Source organism: Malus sylvestris, chromosome 11 (genome assembly GCF_916048215.2).
Source record: "Malus sylvestris chromosome 11, drMalSylv7.2, whole genome shotgun sequence".
Lineage (NCBI taxonomy): Eukaryota > Viridiplantae > Streptophyta > Magnoliopsida > Rosales > Rosaceae > Malus > Malus sylvestris.
Window position 1 is genome coordinate 30,500,090 of NC_062270.1, and position 12,560 is coordinate 30,512,649.

At 36.6% G+C, this 12,560-nt stretch overlaps 1 pseudogene; it reads right to left on the reverse strand.

The window, feature by feature from the left end:
- Nucleotides 1-226: 226 nt before the first annotated feature.
- On the reverse strand, nt 227-3,258 carry LOC126589743 (copper-transporting ATPase PAA1, chloroplastic-like; annotated as a pseudogene).
- Nucleotides 3,259-12,560: the final 9,302 nt, after the last annotated feature.

Below are 12,560 nucleotides of genomic sequence, written 5' to 3' on the forward strand. Positions count from 1 at the left end.
GCGTCGTGCAAAGTGGCTTTGCGTGACGCACGGCCTACATCGTGCAAAGATACTTTGCGCGACGCACTTCCTACGTCGTGCAAAGCCACTTTGCGTGACGCGCGTCCTACGTCATGCAAAGCCACTTTGAGCGACGTGCGTGCGTCGCGCAAAGTGACTTAATGGCAAAAATATTTTTTATTTACTTTTTAATAAATATTGTAATTAAATTTTAAACAATAATTAATAAACCAAGAAAAAGTATTTAATTATAAAATATATGAAAATGTACATACAAGATGTCCGAACAAAAATAGGAAAAACTACAATAACTATCTTCTAGGTTTGATACATCAAGCTACTTGGTATCGGCTGGGCAAAGTGGCTGGGAGGTCAAAGATGGAGCAAGATCAAGTGCTGGCATCAGGATTTTGCTTGACAGTCTTCATAGTTAGCGTGCTCAGCTCCAAGGCATCAAGTAACTGCAAGAAATTGTGAAGATCAAATATCCTACACAACAGTGCTTATTATATGAAAAGAAAGATAACTACCTTTTCCATCAGTGCTCCACCAATCAACATTATGCAAAATTTTCAAAAATCCTTTATAGATGGTGAAAAGAATTCCGCTGCACTCTTCAATTATTCATTCATAGTTGCGGATGGTAAACGTCTAAAAGAAAATTTTGCTACAACAGCATGTAATCCTCTATAGTTTGGTTTCCAAAAATAATATCGCAGAATCCGATACCTATTTCTGCTTTCAAAAACAACCTGGGAGGTGTTCGTGCAAATAATCCTACTACAATGTTATATTTTTAAGAAAATTACCTATGAAAGTCTGTTGCCCAATAGCACAATAGAAGACACCTCACTAGCAGCTCCAACACCACCACCCATGGCAATTCCAACATGCGATGAAGCCAATGCTGCAGCATAATTAATTCCATCACCAACCATTGCTACGACGTTCTGATCCTTCTGAAGTTCCATTATGAAATTCTTCTTTTCCGTCGGTTTAACACCAGATATCACCTGCAACCCACATCATAGGCTATACAATTAAATTCGATAGAGAAAAAAAAATATGGGATCCAGTTTGATACCGGGCAACTATTTGGGCATCAGTTTCAAATGAGTTTAGGGATTGAGTATTCTCACTCTTCTATAATGACGAATGTGTTAGCAGCTGTGATTAAGTTTAGGTTTCAAGTCTTGAGGTTTTTGTATTATAGGCTAGGTATACAGATTGTGGATACCTTATCCAAAAGTTGTATTGTTTATGATATTATTAAAAATCTTTTTCATTTCAAAAAATAAATTAAAATAAAGGATAGAGGACAAGCTTTTGGTGTTCTGCTTGAAGTTGTTTCACGATTTTTTACATTTTTCCAAATTGATAAAATTTTTGTTTCCCATCAAAGAAAGAAGTAATTAAGAACTCCTTGCCTTCTCTATCGGAATACCAACAGCAGACGCGATGTACTCCGCGTTATTGTTTTGTACCCAGATAGCATGTATACATCGATCCTTGCTTAGATAAAGATTTAACAACTTGTCCAGCATCTACCCTTATCTGATCCTCAAAATAAATGAGACCGGCAAGAGTACTATCAATGCCAACATATACAATAGATTGACTCGTATGGGCTTCTACTTCTTCAAATGGGTAACTCCATGCCTGCATATATTTAGTTTTTCAATGGGACCTCAATACATGATCCAAGATTAAATTATTTGCCATATTAAGAAGGAAAAAAAAAACAAAAGATATCTTATTTGGAAGATGAAAACAACTAAGCCTTTGGTTCCCAAAATTAATTTCCATGGTAAGCAAAATAGTCAATCCATCTTCTGGGGTCATTTAAGAGTTCGGCAAACAATCAAGAGTAACATTTAGAATTGGTCCATGAACCAAAAATCTGTTAATTGAGATCCCTAAATTTAACAAAACATGCGCCCTTGGTTGCCTTCAATATACCTTCAATTCCCTAACACCAAATGAGCCCTAAAAGTTTTCTAAGATTCTACATATCTTTAATGAATCTTTAGGATTTTCTTTTAAAGTCGTTTTGATGCCAAAAACCTATAGAAAATAAGGCACACTTTTGTAAGCCAAAGTCAAATTGGAGAAAGAAATAAGCATCTGTTGAAGTACCCCTATATCTTCTTAGTCTCTCTAAGCTGCTTCTGTTTTCTACAAATTGTGCTACTTATAGAACTTCATTTTAGTGCTCCTGTAAGTTGAATCTGTCAAGCATTACTTCTCCATGTACATTGTTATTTATATCCTAAGGAGTTCATCATGATCATAGACAACACTCTATGTTGTCCTATATGAATCTAAATTTTCAATAATAGGATTCTAAATTCTCTTAACAATGGTCCAGGGCCAATGCCTATCAGCATTACACCTTTACAAGAAGCACATTCACATTCAAATATGCAATGATACAAACTATTATATTCCATTATACCCTGTAATTACCTTTGAACCCATTACAAAGTCCCAACAGAAACCTTTTTGTTCTCAATAGTTGCTACAGCACTAGAACCAGGTTCTTCCAAGAATATTCCATCCGTAACCTGGAATAAAGTGCACAGTTTAGGATCTGAGCATCATGATTTTTTCGGAACCTTATCCAGCTGATGCATGCACTTAATGATATAATCCTCTTCTAGAACACCAAGGATTTGTTCACAGAACTGCAGTCTTTCTTTTTCTTTGTAAGAGATGAAGCTCACATAGGGGAGAAATTAAAAGCAGAACTCCAGCACCACTCTATACAAAAATCCAGCCCAGTTAAGACGAAGGCACACTAAAGGGACATCCTCAAAGTGCTTAGACCAAAGATTCCCAAACAGATACAATATCTAGTTGTCCCAAATAAAATCCATTAGCTAGAGAAAATATAACCTGTGAATAGAGACAACCACAAGAAACACCTCACTCGGCATAACTTGCATACCGATCCATCCAAAGATTCATTGATCAAGCGATCGATAATTCCCTCTCTTTGAGATTTCAAGTGATGCACAAACTAAAGATTCATTGAACAATCACATCTGCTATTACCTTAAATCTTTCATCTTTTCAAACTTGCACAATTGAAAGAAATTTCATATTTCTGCGCCCTGTGTGTGTAAGACAGAGAAAGAGAGAGAGAGAGAGTACCGTGAGATGAACTGCAGTCTTTCATATTTCTGCTGCGTGCAATATTACATGGCCCTAAGCAACTATCGAGAACTTGGTACATACGACCAACGATCGAGTAATCATTTGCATGGCTCCAAGCAGCGATCAAGAACTTAGTACATATGACCAATGGTTGAAGGGATTTAATTCTTATAATTTAGGATATTACAATTCTTTATAATTTTAAATTTTATTTAAGAATTCGGTTTTGACTTTAGGGGTTCGGAAACCGAACCGAAGTGAACTAATATATATTCATTATTTATTTATTTATGTTTAATATTTTTATTTTATAAGCACAATTCTAACATCAAATTCCAAGCCCACCTTTCCAAACCCAATTCCAATCCCCAATATAAATCCTAGCACCCTTCTCTCTTCTTTCTTCTTTTCTTTCCCCCAGCCGTATGCCTTCTTTCACTTCTCTCCCTCTTCTCTCTGTTTTTTTTCTCTCCCCCCTCCCCTTTTTTATTTTTTTATTTTTATTTTTTTAAAAGGGATAATTGGTGGCAACTCATGGTTATCCACTTTCTTCCAGGACCGGGAATACTTACAGAAGCATTTAAGCTCCCCTTCTTTCCTTCTTACTTTCTCTGCGAACTCCAGCCACATCTTCCTTTTCTCACCCAGACTCCAAATCCAAATAACTCAATACCTCGACGGCTTGAATTCCTATGCACTTCCTTCGTCAATTAGTCCTTTGTCCTTCCGCCCCGCGCTGTCGCTCACAACTTTGAATCAATGGTAACGTTTAGAGTCCTGTAAATTGGCTTAATTTCTCAAATGTATCAATATGCAATTGGCTTTATCACCTCTCTCTCTCTCTCTCTCTCTCTCAATTATGCTGTAATTGGTTATTTAATTAATCATTTTTATCTGAAGCTCCTTGTTGGATTATAAATTGTAATGCTGTTTTGGGTGCACATGTTGCATTAAATTTCGGTTATAGATTGAAAACTGACCAGTTTCACCACCAGATGAAGAAACCAATTGTTAGAATCAGAAGCACTTGAAGAAATAATCGATGATTTGGATATACATTCAAATTTAATTACTTTCGTTTTCTTAATTTTTTTCCGTTTGCAAAAATTGGATCAAACAACGTATCCAAATCTCACTGCAATTCTATGGGTGGTTATATAGGTTAGTTGAAATCTAAAGAAGAAACTTGATTAGGGTGTATTTTGTAATCAATTTTTTGATAATTTTTTTTTTTAAATCAGGTAAAAAACTGAATTGAAACTAAAACCAAACTGGAAAAAACTGAACTAAAATTAATTGAACTGAATGAAAAATCGAAAAAATCAAACCAAACCAAACCAAATAGTAATTTCTATTTGATTTTCGATTTTGACAAACAATTAAACTGAATAGAACCGAACCCACCCCTACTAAGAATTAACAAAAAAATAATAGCCACCAGACTTATTTTTAAAAAGTAGAAAGTAGACTATTCATACTAGGGTTTTTATCACAAATGGTCCCTGAAATTGAAATTCAATCAATGTAGTCCCTAAAAGGTGACGCAAATCAATGTCGTCTTTCCATCACAATTCTATTAAAAAATTTGTTAAGTGGTGATGTGACACATAAATGAGTTTGAAAAGTCCTTTTTTCTCACAAATGATCAAAATGGTCTAGGAAATTGACTGGCGACATCAAAATGGTCTCTGAAATTTAAAATTGATCAATGTAGTCCCGCAAGTAAGTGTTTCAAATTAATGTAGTCATTCTGTCATAATTTTCTCAAAAATTCTGTTATGTGATGATGTGGCACATTAATAGTTGAATATCAAAGTGCGCATACCACAATGAACGAACAAACGGATTACAAAACTAGAAATATTATTTATCAAACGAGAACGCCGAAACGGCTACAGAATCCCAAGAGATTACATTGTGAATAACTTATTATACTATAGAGTTACAAACTACCATATATATAAAAAACTAATATAACCCTAATAGGCAAGGAAACGAAACCCTAGTACTAACGGGCTAAGACCAAAATACCAAACATTAAAATAAATCTAAATAATAATATTTTCCAACATTAATGGCTCACACAAGTCTAATTAAATTTAAAAAAAATTACAAATAAGCTTAATAATTTAATGTTAATAAAAAAAATTGTCAACCCAAAAACCCAATCCTGCAATCACCTCCGATCCCAGTCCACATTTCTATACCTCAGTCGCTCTCTATTCTCTGAAAAAACAATCTCAATACACTAATCTTTACACACTTTGACACCCTTCACCGAATTGAACCTGAATTGATATCACCTTTGGTGACGGCTTGACCCATTGACAACGATTTATGGGACATCATCGTTAACATTTAGGTGATCAACATGCTCAAAACCTTAATATTGGAGAGCTTGTTCGGGCCTTCCTTAGTGGTCTGGTGCTGCAAAAAACAACGAGATTTGCCTTGATAGTGAGGTTATAACCGAGGTGCATCCATTGCTAGTTGAAAACTCCACAGCCCTCTCAAGCCTTGGTTAAGCCTTGTGCCTTTGAGAGTTTATAGAAGTGATCTCTCTTCGGAGTAGGCCTTACTATAAGAAAAAATATTTTCGTTGTGCAAAAAGGTATTTAGCGGAAAAAATATCTTTGGAGTAGGCCTGAAATTATAAAACCACATCAACACATGACAAGTTTTTTTTTACAGAATTGTGACAGAAAGATCATATTGATTTGCGACACCTATTTTCAAGAACTACATTGATTGATTTTCAATTTCAGGGACCATATTGATGGTGTGGGTCAATTTCAGGGACCATTTGTGATAAAACCCTGTAAATCTTGTGAGACCTATTTATGTGCCACATAAACACTTAATAGAATTTTTAACATAATTGTGACAGAATGACCACATTGATTTGCGACACCTATTTTCAGTTACTACATTGATTGATTTTTAATTTCAGAGACCATCTTGATGGTAAAAGTTAATTTCAAGGATCATTTGTGATAAAAACTCTTCTTACTAATAGCTCACAAATTAGATTTATATTAAATTTACCCTTAAATGTAATATTGCATTAGTCTTCCAGAAAATGATGGGTGATGCGTAATTCCAAGTTTCCAACTGCCACTAGAAAGTGCGGGCGATCTTTGGTACCAGTCAACAGAAGAAAATCTATTCTATTTAAATGTTGATGAACATGCTCATTTTTTTTAGTGACAAATCATTTAATTTGCAAGTTTTTTGTTTATTATCCCTTAGATTAATCTATTTTATTTATTCAACACCCTGACAAGGTGTTAGGTATGCAACTTGGTTCTTTTCTATGAAATTATCACAGAGCGGCCTAAGAAGTCAAGGCTCAAGCTCACCGTCGTTATATTTTTTAGGTTTAGGCCGTATTACCAGGTTGCTCCGTTGGCCAGGTGATTGTGAAATAACATAAAATAAACAACAAGAAATTGCCAAGTCTTACGAAAAGAAAGATAACAAAAAACTTCAAAAGCAATCCAAAATAATGTATCAAATGTGGCAGGGGTATTTTTGTCATCTAACAGTTTTTTTTAAAATTAATTTTTTGGTATATATATATTTTTTGATAATTAGTACCTCATAATAGGCTAATAATAATGTGATTCAATCAGTTGTTCATTAAATATTATTTTCTCTATTTTTAAACACATTCAAAACATCTTAAGGTGGGTAATGCCGGTTATAAAAAGGGTCTTGCACATGCGGAAAATAATGTGATTAAATTAGTTGTCAAATGATTTTTTTTTTTTTTTGAACAAAAGATATTATCTACACCAAGGGGAGGGAGTAGGTTTAGCCTCACAATAGGGTAGCAATAATATGATTCAATCAGTTGTTTATTAAATATTATTTTCTCTATTGTTAATATAAATTCAATAGAGATTGATTTTATTATGTGGATTCAACTACTTTAATTGGTTTATGAGGGGTTTCTTCTAGCATAATCTAAGAGTATTCATCTACCCAAAATATTTGACTTTTCTTTTGTCAATTTACACATATAAATATATTTAAAACGTGTAAGCCGCGCGTAGCACGCCGTAATACTTTTGAGGAGAAGTTTTTGCTCAAACTTGAAATTTTATGAAAAGAGCTTCCTTTTTTTAGATCCATCCCCACAAGACAAAGAAGCTATGGAAAAATTTACAAGTCAGTCAACAAAGATTTTTTGAAATACTCGATTGTAATTTTGATTCACCAACGCAACAAAGTGAAGTTATTATCTTTGATTCAACAAGCCATGAAAGGGAATGCTTTGAATTCGCCACCCAATTGTTATCATTTTAATTAACGTGGTATTATTAATTGGTATTATTGATTATTTTTTGTGGGATTATTGATTGATACTCTTCTTTTTTAGTGAAACGATAGATTTTGTTAGATTAGCTAACGACGGAGTTTAAGCCCACATCATCATGTAAGAGCTCAATACCTTTCCACCATTATAGTAAATGCCACTTGCAATTTATACGTTGATTATTTGTTTTATATGCACCCAATAATTCTTTCAAATAATGTTTTTGTAACTCAAAATCCAATTTTGCCCTTCGGCAATTTTCTTTCTTGATCCAACACCTAAACAGCCATCAAATCAACCCAACTAACCGCCGACGACCACTTATTCCAACGAACACTATCTTCTTTCTTTCCTTCATAATAGGGCAATGGTTTGATTTGAGGACGGAAATATTATGTCTATCCTTATAATCATGGAAATTAATTATATTCATAACTGCAAATTAACCATCGGATATTATCAATAACCATACTCACCAGGTAATGGATTTCTCATCAGTTAACGGTTATATCCATCTTCATCGCTACACAAAAAAAAAAAAAAAATGATCAGTTGACACATTATAATTTAGTAAATATTAATTCAGTAATAACATATTTGATGTATAATAAAATGATTTTTGATCATGTGGAATATAAAAATTAAAGCTAAACATTGTTGATGTTGGCTGATCTTTGATATCTCTTATAAGTACCATTGAATTGTTATTGATCTTGATTCAAAACTTTTGAACTTTTCAACAAAATGCAACTCACATAATGCAACTTTTGTATTTTCAAGGTAATGAATTCGGTAAATAATGAATATACATATATATAAATTATATTATATATTATTCGGGTTGCATTCGAGGATTGATACAGATTAGGAACCCCTAAAACCATATCCAAAACCATAACCGAATATATTCACGGTTTTTCCCCGTATCCAAAATATACACGAATTTTTATACCAAAATCCAACCCATTTGAGCGGTTATCCACGATTACTGGGTTTATAGATTAGAATTATCATCCTTATTCCTTCCCACGATTACCGGACCATTCTGCCGTGGTGAATCCTATCCTTCCTTTCTCTGTATACATTCCTTTTCCTCTCCTCCTATCTCTCCATGTGTTGCTAACTCCCTAACAACCAGGTTGCTAGGTGATGGTGAAATAACATAAAACAACGAAGAAGAAATTGTTAAGTCCAACGAAATATACGACTGTTATCTTGATTACAACCCATGAAAGTGAAAGCCTTGAATTGGCAACAGGATTGTTATCTTTTTAATAACGTGATATTGTTCAAAAGTGGAGTTGTTCGCTCCCTAAATCCGCCATGGTGCCTTGCGGGCAAGCCGGGGATTTACTGCACATACGAGATTGGTGGGTGCGGGCCGTGCCACTACTAGATGCCGCTAGTAGACGGGATTTGAATGATTGAGTTTGCGCCTTTTGACCTCAAATCAAGAGATTGTGCCATTTGAGTGGGAGTTGCTCAAATTAAGGTTCTTTGTTTGCCTTAAAAATAAGGGCTTTACTTATATGGAGAGATAGAACAATATGTAAATGACAAGGTTGCTTGGAAATATAAATGACAGAGGAAAGTGACTAATATGGCAGATTTTTTGTGATTTATATGACTGGAAATGAGTACATAAAAGCTACACATCAGATTGATACTACAAGTGAGTAGCAGAGCTAATAAACAAGAAAAGCAAAGGATGCTTGGCTAAAAATAAATGTCTACAAGGAAGCTGATGAGCTAATTTGAGTAGAGTTTTGATTGGTTGTTTTGAGTGTCCTTGATTCTGACTTCTCTTTCTCCTTTTATAGCCACCTTGGCTTGGCCTCCTGTAGCAATAATCTTGCCCGAATGCAGTTTGAAGGATAGTGACTCATCAGCTATTTACTTGTACTGCCATCATAAAGTACTTTTGGGCTGATTAGCTGGCTGGTCTATACCACTTGGCCCTTGGGTAGGTGAGCAAGTGGTGCAAATGATCTGCACCTAGTCGGGAAAGGCCCTTTCTGCTTTCTAGGTCTGGGCTGAGCTTCGGGTTTTTCCTTCTCTTTTTGGGCCAACTCCCTTCTAAGCCCAAAGTTTAAGTTTCAACCTAAACTGTGCTCCCTTCAATCAATATTCAGAATGGAATTCCAGGCGCCAATATTGATTGAATATCCGCATGCTTGTATACTTGCTCTTGGAACTTGTGTTTTTCTAGACAGGAGGCCTACGACCATGCATCTCTTGCTCTTCTCACGACCTTTGGGTTACCCTCTGAGGTTTCTATAAATTCAGGTTTGATTTTGCCTTTTGCTCAGTCAACCAAATTCCTTCAACCTTCGCTTCAATTAACCCTGAGTATTTTTGCCTTCTTAGTTTTCTCCCCAAGACTGAGAAATGAGCTCTTCAAGATTCAAATAGGGTTTCCTAAAACTCCCTTTTCGTGAGAAAAAGAGTTTTCATCAAATAACCACTATCCCCAACACCCTTGGTCAGGCAGTGCTCCCATGAAGACTTGCCTTCCCGCTCGTCGCCATGATAAGTCAGGCTTCACCATCATATATGGTGATGACTCTGCCTGAAGATCCTCTACCAGGTGCGTCTTGGCCGCACAACCTGATCACCTGACCGGATTCTACCCATGAAGATACCAGATAACCAGCTGAGATGTCATTGCACCTGGAAGGAGTCGTACGTAGTACATCGGGATTGAATTGAATTTGTTGTAAACTTCACCAATTTGTCGAAAATGAATAAACAATATCTTAACAATCTTGTGTCTTTCTGTCTTCTTGAATGACTGATGAATATACACTATACTTTAGCATCCCGAAACCTGCTTTACTTTGCATCCTCCTCGATGTAACAATCCCTAACATCCCATAATGTAGAACAATACATTTTCAAGAATTTAACATTAATGGGATGTTTCTGCCAATTCCCTTCGAGGTCCGCCAAGTAATATCCCCCTTTGTCTAATACTTGACTAACTATGAAAGAACCTTCCCACTTCGGGCTCCACTTTCCAAATCCCCTAAGCTGAGCTCCTAGAAGAAGAACTGTCTTCCACACCAAATTTCCTTCCTTATAAGATTTTGCTTTCACCCTTTTGTTATACGCTCGGGCAACAACCCTCTTTCCTTCATGAATCTGGTTCAGAGCTTCAATTCGGGCTACATCTAAGTTTTCAATCCTTTGACACATGGCTTCGATGTATTCTTTGCTGTGTAACCCAAACTGATTTTGAATTCTGACAGAACTCACATTGATCTCCATGGGAAGCACTGCATCTTACCCGAAGGTTAGAGCATAAAAAGTTGTCCCTGTACCTGCCCTCTTAGAAGTTCTGTATGCCCACAGAGTATTCCCCAGCTTTTCATGCCATTTTCCCGGACTATCTATCACCATTCTTTTGATAATGTTTACCAAAATCTTGTTGCTGGATTCTGCCTGGCCATTTGACTGCAGGTAGTAAGGACTGGACCGGATAATCTTTATTTTGTATTTGCTTGCAAATTCTTTAACTTCTTTTGAAATAAAAGATGGCCCTCGATCCGTCACTATGGTTTCGGGCACCCTAAATCTATGCAGAATCTTGGTCTTAATAAAATTTTTGATCGTAGCTGAGGTTATGGTTTTCACCGCCGAGGCCTCCACCCATTTGGTAAAGTAATCCGTTGCTACAATGATAAAAGTGTGCCCTTTGCTAGAAGCCGGGTAAATCTGCCCAATGAAGTCCATTGCCCATCCTCTGAAGGGCCAGGGCTTGACTACTGGATTTAAAGGCACAGAGGGTACATGTTGGAGAGAACCGTGCCTTTGACATTCCTTACACCCTCGGGCATAGGACTTGCAATCTTTTTCCATGTCGGGCCAAAAATAACCATATCGCCTAAGTAACCACCTCATCTTTATCCCCGCCTGATGTGCTCCACACACTCCTTCATGTACTTCGGCCATCACTCTCATGGACTCCTCTTGGCCTAAGCATTTCAATAATAACCCGTCTGGAGTCTTCCTTAGTAGGTCTTTCGCCCATAAGACATACTTAGTTGCTTGCTGTCTATTTTTCTTGCTGGTGGGTGAAGAGGGATCTTTCAAATGATGGATGATGGGTGATCTCCAATCTTTTATCTCAACTTCCTGAACCATTACATCCAGGCTGAATCCTTTTTCTAGGATAGAAGGAAGATTTCTCCTTTGAATCTCGACATCCAACCCATATCTTCTTTCCTGTATTGGCATGCCTGAGGCCAATTGCACCATCTCATTAACTGCTAGGTTGGCTCCCCTGGGAACATGACTCACCGATATATCAAAATCCCAATAACTCAACAATTGTGTGGCCGCCAAATAGTATCCAGCCATGGTGATATGTCTGCACTTGAACTCCCCATTTAGCTGGTTTATTACCAATTCTGAATCACCGAACACCTCAACTTCCATTGCCCCCAGATCCATCAAGATTTCCAAACCAATTATTAAGGCCTCATACTCTGCCCGATTGTTGGTATTCCCTTGATAATCCAAGAGAAATGAGTAATAATGATAAATCCCTTGAGGGTTGATAATCACAATCCCAGCTCCTGAAGCCCTCTGAGTATGAGAACCATCGAAATACAGCTTCCAATGAGTAATCCATAAACCAGCCACTCTTCTTATCTCTTGCTGGATCCACTCCTCTTTGCCCGAGATCCCTTTACCTGGCGGGATCCAAACATTAGTAACTTCCAAGGTTCCCGGTATATTGATTATCTCATCTCGAGATTCTTGATGCTTCAGCAAGAAGTTAGCAATTGGTTGGCCTTTTATTGCCCTTTGGGGGACATACTGGAAGCTGAATTCTGATAATGCTAGAATCCACTTCCCAATCCTTCATGTTAACATTGGCTTTGACAACATGTACTTTATCACATCTATCTTGGCGATGATGTGCACGTGACAAGGTAACATGTAATGCTTCAGCTTATTGGCAGTAAAATACAGAGCTAAGCACAATCTCTCTATTGGGGAATACCTTGTTTCTACCTCGGTCAGAATTCTACTGAGGTAGTACATTGCCTACTCTTTCCCGCCTTCATTATTCTGAGCCAGC